General features: G+C 39.4%; 1 long non-coding RNA gene across 1 annotated transcript in view; it reads left to right on the top strand.

Annotated features, from left to right (window-relative positions):
* Positions 1–402: 402 nt before the first annotated feature.
* Positions 403–10000, top strand: part of LOC143026892 (uncharacterized) — a 15056-nt gene continuing 5458 nt past the window's right edge. Inside the window, exon 1 of the long non-coding RNA XR_012966538.1 lies at positions 403–500. This is a non-coding gene — a long non-coding RNA (uncharacterized LOC143026892). The remainder of the gene's footprint in view (positions 501–10000) is intronic.

Here is a 10000-nt window from a genome sequence, read left to right as displayed (position 1 = left end):
GTTCGCATATTATTTCTGAGTGTGTCAGCTTTGATCTAATGCCTAGATGTGGAAGGATTACTGGACCGGCCTAGATTGTGTAAATGATTCCCAGCGTGCTAGCCAGTCTTAAGTATGCTCGCTCTTTAAAAGACTGAAAACGTTGGATTGTTGATTGACAACCGTGTGAATATAACATAACTTACTTTTAAGTGAAAGTGCATGAAAACTCTTATGCTAGTGTGAATTCTGTTTTTGTACAATTCTAACAAATTCGCGATCCAGGTAGCCTTGTTGCCTATGTCATAAGGTGGCCATATTTATTTATGTCTTTTTCTCGGCTATTTTGCTTTCATCTTATTAGTATATAGTCGCCCCTTGCGATGCCGTTTTCCTTATCTATTCATTTTAAAGAGAATTGGTATTATTGTTTATTTTTTTCTAGGTAAGGCTACGATCACCAGCCCAGGTCTCTTTTCTTCTTGGGTCATGTGTTTTTGTAAGCAGTTGCAACAATTAATGTATGTATTAAGAATTTCGTGTTATTTTTGTGTTATTGCTAATTAGGATGTGTTACTAGCTATTATATTATTTAGCGGTGTCTACATAATTTTTTAGTCCCGAAACTCCATCTCAGACAATGGCTAATACATTTACTCTTTTACATTAAGATCCTTCCATGGTTAAACTCTCAGCTCAGGATCCCATTATACAACATTTGCATTAATTCAACAATGCGAAGATAATATAGTTAACACTAACGTCGTTAGTGGGTCTGAGAAAATCTCATTCGTGAGATCTCAACTTGGCAGATGAAATGATGGCAGCTTTATGTCTCAACCCCAAAATATTAAGTTATAATTATGATACTTTTAGAGCTAATTTCCTCAAAATCTTTTCTGATACCCCTGTAGGTGGTAATTTTCAATGGTATTTTCAGTTAGTTGATGTGCTGACGTCCCAATTGTGCCCTTTTAACTATATGTGTGCTCAGGCCAGGGCCACCAATATTGCTTTTGATGTCTTGGAATAATTGTTTTATTCAGATTGGGTAGATAAAAATGCTATCACTTTGGATAGTTACCGCCTTATTTTGGAATCTATTTTTTATATACTATTATTGGTGCCTTTTGAGAGGAAAGCAGCATCTTTTCTCTGCTATAAGACGTATGATTCCCTATTGTATTTAGCAACACGGCTTTCAGGTCAACTACAGAAAGTGCCCTATGGTTCTTTGTGTATTAGCAATGCACAACAACATGCCGATGTTCCTAGTTCTCCTCATCTACCCCCGCAGTCATTAGAACCTACTCATAGCACCCCTTCGACTAAATTTACACCATCTGTACTTACATGTACCTATTGCAACAAGTCAAGTCACTAAAGTGCTTTTTGCTTTCTTTCGCCGTAAGCGTCACGAGCACAAGTCAAAGCAGTCCCCTTTCCGTAGGAATTTTTCTGATGCCTCTTCTAACGTGACACATAACCTCTCTAGAGTAACGCTTCGGGATAAACCTAGCTACTGTCAGTGTAAACATTCGACTGATCAGTGATCAAAGATTTTGGAACTTAAGACAGAGGCCTCTCATCAACTTAGTCAAACTCAGCCCCATTTTCACCAGTGCCCCTATCACAAACCAAGGGATTGACCAGTAATAACCGGTCTCAAATCATCACTTTGGCGGCTGCTGAGTCTTTTCAATTATTCACTTTCCATTTCTTTATGGAGAACACACCTGTCTCAGTCACAGTAGATACTGGTGCAGAATATAGTCTTATAGGTAGAAGGGCTTATTATGCTCTCAAGGACTTGCACAATCTCCCTTTATCTTTATCTCCTTTTTGTAAAGGATTGCATTTTGTACAAGGTTCTCCCTTTCCTATTCTTGGGTCTATTTGCATTTCTTTAAGGTTTTCCTCCCATGTTACCGTTTTCCGTGCTACTTTTGTTGTTGTTTCTGGAATTGCTCTCATGTGTGATTGCCTCTTGGGCATTGACGCTCTTACAGCTCATGGCATAGATATATTTCCTGGGCGCCGTGTATTGACTTTACATAATCCTGTTATTCCTGCAACGGATAGGTCAGTTTCCATATGTAGCTCAACTTCTGTGCATGACCAGACCATACAGTTGTCTTCAAAGAATTCTAATCGTTTTGACTCTTCTATTTTTTCTTGTGATGCTGTTGTTGTAGGTGAGCATTATAATGGACCTTTAAGTTCAGTTCGAATCCCGGTGCGCATTTCACGTGCTTTAATTTATTCTGGCGTCTTATCTTAGCCTGACTCTGTTTATGTTTGTCGTCTAGCATTGGAAGGTACTCTCTCCACTCTTTGTGAGGATCATGTTAACACAGGTATTGTAACAAACGTCACTGGTGCTTTTATCAACCTTTCTCCTGGCAGTCATTTAGGTTCTTTTGATGGAGTTGTTGACACTGTCCAGGATTCGCTTACTATTTCAACAACTTAGGTGCAATGGTTCCCACAAGAAATTTACACAGCTAACTTGGCCTCTCATAATGCAACGTTTTTAGGTGGTCTCATTGACCTGTTAGTGACCCACCGTCAAGCTTTGGCCTTATCTGGTGACCCATTAGGAGTTACGGGTCGTGTTGTTCATAGCATTGATCTTCAGCCAGTTGTTCGACCTGTTTACGTACACTCTTACAGGTTGCCTTACTCTCGTCGGCTTGTAGCACAGTCCTTGGTTGACGACTTGTTAAGTGAAGGCGTTGTACAAGAGTCTCACTCAGTGTGGAAATCGCCGATCCTCTTGGTGTCTAAGAAGGATGTATCTTTCCGTCCTGTTATTGATTATAGGCGAGTTAATGAAGTCACTATTCCAGACCATTACCCCTTGTCTATGATAAGTGATCTTCTCCAGTCCATTGGAACAGGTAATACGGTGTTCGCCACCTTAGACTTGAATGTGGGCATTTGGTAGATTCCCCTGGAGAAGAAGTCTCGTAAGATCACCGCCTTTTCGATTCCAACAAGTCATCATGAATGGCTTCGTTGCGCCATGGGGTTATGAAATGCTCCCTTGACTTGCCAGCGCTTGATTAGCTCCATTTTCCATGGCCTGGTGGGGAACGGACTTTTTGTTTACCTGGGCGACTTAATCTTAGTCTCCAAGGATGTGGTCCATGTCCAAGTTGTCCATGGTCTTGCAACGTTTTGCTGATACTAGATTAAAACTCAATTATTTGCCCAAGTGTTTTTTGTGTTTTTTTTCAAGCGTAACATCCAATTCCTAGGTCGTGTTATAGACAAACATGGTATTCACACCACAGATGATAAAATCAAAGCAGTTAGGGACTTCCCTACACCTAGGTCAGATGAACATGTACGTTCCTTTCTTGGACTGGCAGGATACTCTCATGCATTTATTAACAATTTTGCTTCACTTGCATTTCCCTTTACATGTCTCCTCAATAAGAATACATGCTTCCATTGGTGTGATGTTCATCAGGAGAGTTTTGATTCATTAAAACACGCCCTTACTGAAGCGCCTGTGTTAGCATTCCCAGATTATAATCTTCCCTTTACTATTTGTACAGATGCTTCTGGCACAGGTACTGGAACTGTACTTATGTAGCAAGTAGATGGATGTAGACCCCATGTTATTGCATATTCTAGTCGCATTCTTAACAAGCCTGAGTCTCGTTACTCTGTTACACATTTAGAGGTACTGGCAGTGGTGTGGGATTTAAAGCATTTTCAAGATATAATTTTTGGAAATCATGTTACAGTCAACACGGGCTACACTGATGTCACACAACATTTCAAGGACAAAAATCTTTCAGGCCGCCTAGATGGTTCCTTATAAGTTAAGAATATAACCCGATCCTTAAACATATTCCAAGACGTGCGAACAATGTTGCTGATGCACTTTCACGTAATATATCTGTAGCTACAGTTACAGTGATTGGCAACTTCTCCCTGCAGGATCTGGCCAAAGCTCAGCGTGAGAACCCTGTTTGGTTTGTCATCATTTGTGGTACCACCTTACCAGATTTACATTACCCCTGTCCCAATTTTCTCTACAGGGCAATGTTCTCATTAATAATGTGGGCGTGTTTGCGCAGGATATAGCACATTTAGTGATTCCCGAGTCTCTAGTGCCTGTTGTTCTGTCTCTTGCTCATGATACCACTCAGGCTGGTTACTCAGGTCGTAGCAATACTCTGGCCATGGCTCGTAAGAAATATCATTGGCCTATAATGCGACTGGACATTACAACTCTTGTAGCCCAGTGTGGTTCTTGTACCCAGAACAGAGGTTCTACGCACACTGCTCCTATCCTAGAGTATCCTACTCCTCGTCCTTTTCAGACTATATCTATAGACCTTTTACAATTGTCTCGTAGTACTCAAGGTTTTGTGTGTCATTGTGTGTGTGGACCACTTTAGTCGCCTTGTAATATTAGCTCCGTCACGTAGCAAGTTTGCTCCAGTAATTGTCTATGCTTTAGTTTATCTTTTTTTCACATACTACTCCTTCAGTGCTCCTTAGTGACAATGGGACTAATTTTAGGGATGAAGTTTTAGCGAACATTTGTGAAAGTTACGGCATCACTCAAACCTTTGTGACTGCTTACCATCCTGCATCTAATGGTAGAGCGGACAAATAGGAAAAATTTGGGCATTCTCAGTCACGTTGCTAGTAGCCTCCATGAATCTTGGGAGGATTGGCTTCCGCATGTTAGTTCATGCATTAATAGCACAATTTATATTTCCACGTGTAAGACGCCTCATTACGTCATCTATGGAATTGAAAAACGGCTCCCATATGATGTGTTACACAGTCCTAGTCACCTCCTCTACAATTTTGACGATGATTATAGCCAACTCCAATATCACACATTGCATATGATGTATGTTTCTTTGAGAGAAAAACTTGACTCCAAGTCCAAAATGTTGAAACACCAGCATAACAAGGCTACGCCTGTTAACATAAGTATTGGTGATCATGTTTATAAAAAAGGATGCCTGACCGGCAATCTAAACTCAATTGTAAATTTACAGGTCCCTTTTTAGTGACTAAAAAGTTGCATCCTAATAAGTTCAGGGTCTTTGATCCTTCCAAGAGACTGAGTGAAGTATTCACGTGGACATGCTTAAGGTAACACGAATGCCTATCCCTGCATTTGCCCGGCCTCCCCCAAGACCCTCTATACAAACTATGCCTTATAATCTCCGTTCAAGGGGTCCAATACTTTAATATCTGTATGTGTGCATTAAATGTCATGTCTCTTTACTACCGCCAGTACTTATGTGTATATATATACATATACATATATATATATATATATATATATATATATATATATATTGATAAGTATTTTAGACAAATGATTTGGATGATGGAGAACATAAACACGGGAAGGCTCGGAACCCTAAACACTCTAACGTTTCGTTCTCTGAAGAAGTTCTACGCGAACGAAACGTTAGAGTGTTTAGGGTTCCGAGTCTTCCCCTGTGTTTATGTTCTCCATCATCCAAATCACACACACACACACACACACACACACACACACACACACACACACACACACACACACACACACACACACACACACACACACACACACACACACACACACACACACACACACACACACACACACACAGACACACACACACACACACACACACACACACACACACACACACACACACACACACACACACACACACACACACACACACACACACACACACACACACACACACACACACACACACACACACACACACACACACACGCCGTCGTCGCCGTCCGCCGTCGTCACCAAGAAGAAGGGGATTTACGACGAAAAACGAATCCTGGTTTGTATTGTAGGGGTGGGGAGTGATCGTGAGTGTCCGAAATGATATCTCTGCAGTGCTAGTCAATTGTATTATCATGGAAATAGCGAATATGAAGAAAAACAACGACTCGAGAGACAGTCACGAAACAGCTATCTAGCGTCAGACGATCGAACCGCAATGTAAACAAATCCACGTGCGACGAAGTAGACTTCACAGGATTTAACAAATATGAAAGTCGATTATTAAAGATAGAGAAAGATATGAACAAAACTAGGACTGGGTGGGAGAATGAAATTATGGACTTAAGAAATGATATCATAGGAGTAAGGGAATGCTTAGCACAGGCGAATTACGAAATCTCTGACCTAAGAAATACCAACTTAGATCTCACAAACGAGATCAAAGAAATGAAAAGGGATATAAATGAGCTGAAGAATGATAATGAAAAAAAGAAAACTAATGAAAATAACAGCAGCGACAATTTAAAGATAGAGGTGAACAACAGATTACATGAGTTGTCACAAAAGATCGAAGAGAATGTAGGTGAAGATAGTATTCAGAAAATTAAGTGGAAGGAAAACATCGAAAACAAGGAAACTGCTTTTAAAGAAATAGTCAAGCAGCAAATGCAGTATAATGCAAAAGACACAATTATCCAAGTGATTAATGAAAAAGCAAACTGGGTCAGGGATACAGTAGATAGGAAAAAATGTATTGTGGTCTATGGACTAAAAGAAAAACAGGGATTGGCGAGGTACATGAGAGAAAAAGAAGAAAGAGAGACAGCAGTAGAAATTCTAAATGAAATTCAGGGGGGGGGGGAAGAGATTCAAGCATAGACTTAGAAGAGACACACAGAATCGGTCGCTACTCTAAAGATAGAAATCGACCTCTAAAGATGAAATTAAGGTCACAGATGGTAGTAGAAGACATCTTCGAAAAAGTAGGCAATTTGGCAAAGAGTGAAAAGTACAATAAGATATGGATAAAAAGAGAAATAAGTACTGAGGAATTAGAAAAAGAAAAGTCACTAAGAAAAGAAGCAAAGGAAAAAAACTTGTTGAGAACGGAGACAGAATGCAAAGAATTCCATTGGAGAGTAATCGATATGAGATTGAAACAGTGGCACATCAAAACGAAAAAACCAAGGACAGAAAAGATAATGGAGAAGGAAGAAAATTAAAAGTGGCCTACACTAACATTGACGGATTAATTTCAGGTCTGAACGAACTCAATGATTATCTGTTAGAAGAAAAACCAGACATAATGGGAATTGTAGAAACTAAACTAAGAGGAGAAATACCATCTATTGATATTGGACAAGGGCTATACAATTACTGGATAAGAAACAGGGACAAAAAGCAGGGAGGGGGAATCATGTTCTTGGCCAAGAAAGACCTAAACGTGACAAAAATTGCAGAGGGCAAAGGTAATGTTGAACTGATCATGATAAAAGTCGAAAGCAAGAATCTGAAAAGTAGAAAGTTTGTGGTGACCTATGTGCCCCCAAGAACGAATGCTTGGAAAGAAAACGAACACACAAAAATGCTAGAAGATACAAGAAAATCACTATATGAGATACTAATGGGTAAGGGTAACCTAGTAATTATGGGAGACTTCAATTGCAAAGAAATTTGTTGGGACAACATGACAGTACGAGGAGATGACGTGTGGGGCAATGTACTGCTAGACATGACCATGGAGTACACAATGACCCAGTGGGTCAGTGAAAATACAAGGTACAGAAACAATGAAGAGCCACCGAAACTAGATTTAATATTTACAACGGAACCTGAAATAGTGGACAAAGTCCACTACAAGATATCAATTGGAAAGAGTGACCATGTACTCATCGAAACTGTACTAAAGGAAGAAATAGAGATGAAGAGGAGCGAAAAGCATAGGAAAGGAAGATTGATGTACAACAAAACAGACTTTGCAAAACTAAAGACGTTCTTCCAGAATGCAAACTGGGAAAAATTCTATATGGAAGAGACAACAGTGGAAAAGAAATGGAACATACTGTTGGCTAATTACAATGAAGGGGTAAACAGGCATGTACCAAGACAAAAGCGAGAGAGAGAGTACATTAAATGTTGGTTCAACAAAAGATGCAGTGAGGCAAAAGACAGAAGGGACAAAGCCTGGAAAAGGTGGAGAAAAGACAAAAAACAAAGCAAATGGCAAATTTATATAAACTATAGAAATGAGTATGTTAATGTGAGAAGAGAGGAGAAAAGGAACCATGAGAAGGATATTATAGATAAATACAAAGATCAGCCCAAGCTATTCTACCGGTATGTAAATGGTAAACTTAAAACCAAAAAGGAACTAGTGAAACTACGCCAAGGAAATATAGAACACACAGAAGAATTAGAGATGGCCGAAATCATGAACAACCACTTTAAATCTGTCTTCACCAGAGAGAAAATACAAAATTGGGGCGTAGATAATAACAAACATTCTCCCCACATGAGTGAATTTACAACATCATAAAAAGAAATATCAGAACATCTATCAAAACTGGACGTCAGAAAATCACATGGCCCGGATGGAATTGCAAATTGGATTCTAAAAGAATGCAAAGAAGAGCCAACGGACAAAATACACATCATAATAAATAGCTCACTCAAGGAAGGAAAGATACCTAATGACTGGAAAAATGCTAACATTGTACCAACATATAAAGGAGGAAACAAGGAAGAACCCACCAACTATAGACCAGTATCACTAACAAGCACTATAGCCAAAATTTGTGAGAAAATAATCAAGAATAGATGGGTAAAACACCTGGAAGATAACAACATATTAAACCCAAGACAATTTTGGTTCAGACAAGGTAGATCATGCACCACAAACTTGATATGCTTCTACTCAAGACTAATAGACATAGTGCAAGAAAGAAACGGATGGGCTGATTGTGCATTCCTAGACTTGCAAAAAGCATTTGACAAAGTACCACACAGAAAACTACTAAAAAAAACTGGAACACATAGGAGGAATACAAGGGTACCTACTAAAATGGATGGAGGACTTCCTGACTGGAAGAAAGATGAGAGTAGTACTCAGAGAAAAATATTCAGATTGGAAAGAGGTGATCAGTGGAGTACCGCAAGGATCTGTACTGGCTCCAATAATGTTTGCTATCTATATGAATGATATGGACGAGGGCGTGAACTGTTACATGAGCTTCTTTGCTGATGACGCCAAACTGTTAAGGAAAGTAGAAACTGATAAGGACTGTGAAGCACTGCAAGAAGATCTGAATAGGGTATGGAACTGGAGTCAGAAATGGGAAGTGGATTTTAATACTAAGAAGTGTAGCATAATGGAGTTTGGAAAAAACAAAAACAGAATATCAAGAAATTATACAATTGGAACCAAGGAAGTAAAGAAAGTAGGATCCGAAAAAGACTTGGGAGTTATTATCACAAACGACTTGTCCTATGATACACAGATTAACAAAAGATCAATATAAGTGGCTTTTGCTTACCTGGACGAAGACATGATAAAAAAAAATTGGTTACATTGATAAGGCCTAGACTAGAGTATGCGGCGACATTGTGGTCCCCCAGTACCAAAAAGAACATAAAGAAAATAGAAAGAATCCAAAGAGCAGCTACAAAAATGGCACCTGCACTTGCAAACCTATCATACGAGGAGAGATTGGCTAAACTGGAGCTACCGACACTGGAGGAAAGAAGAGAGAGAGGAGACCTATTGACCATCTACAGAATCATGAAAGGCACAGAGATACTTGATAGAGAAGAATTACTAAACTGGGACAAGAGAAACACAAGAGGACATGGAAGGAAATTAAGAAAACATAGCTATAGAAGAGAACTGAAGAAAAACATTTTTCCACATAGAGTTTTAGACACGTGGAACAAACTGGATAATGAAATAGTAAGCGCAAAAACCATTCACGAGTTTAAAAGCAAACTAGACACTGAGAGATACAATGGCGGGACAACACGAGCATAGCTCCCCTTCCCGCAAAATACAACTAGGTAAATACAACTAGGTAAACACACACACACACACACACACACACACACACACACACACACACACACACACACACACACACACACACACACACACACACACACACACACACACACACACACACACACACTCACACACACACACACACACACACACACACACACACATATATATATATATATATATATATATATATA

Source organism: Oratosquilla oratoria, chromosome 7 (genome assembly GCF_046742065.1).
Source record: "Oratosquilla oratoria isolate Oo_2021 chromosome 7, ASM4674206v1, whole genome shotgun sequence".
NCBI lineage: Eukaryota > Metazoa > Arthropoda > Malacostraca > Stomatopoda > Squillidae > Oratosquilla > Oratosquilla oratoria.
The sequence above is the reverse complement of the archived record's forward strand: the minus strand, read 5'-3'. Positions and strand labels throughout refer to the sequence as shown.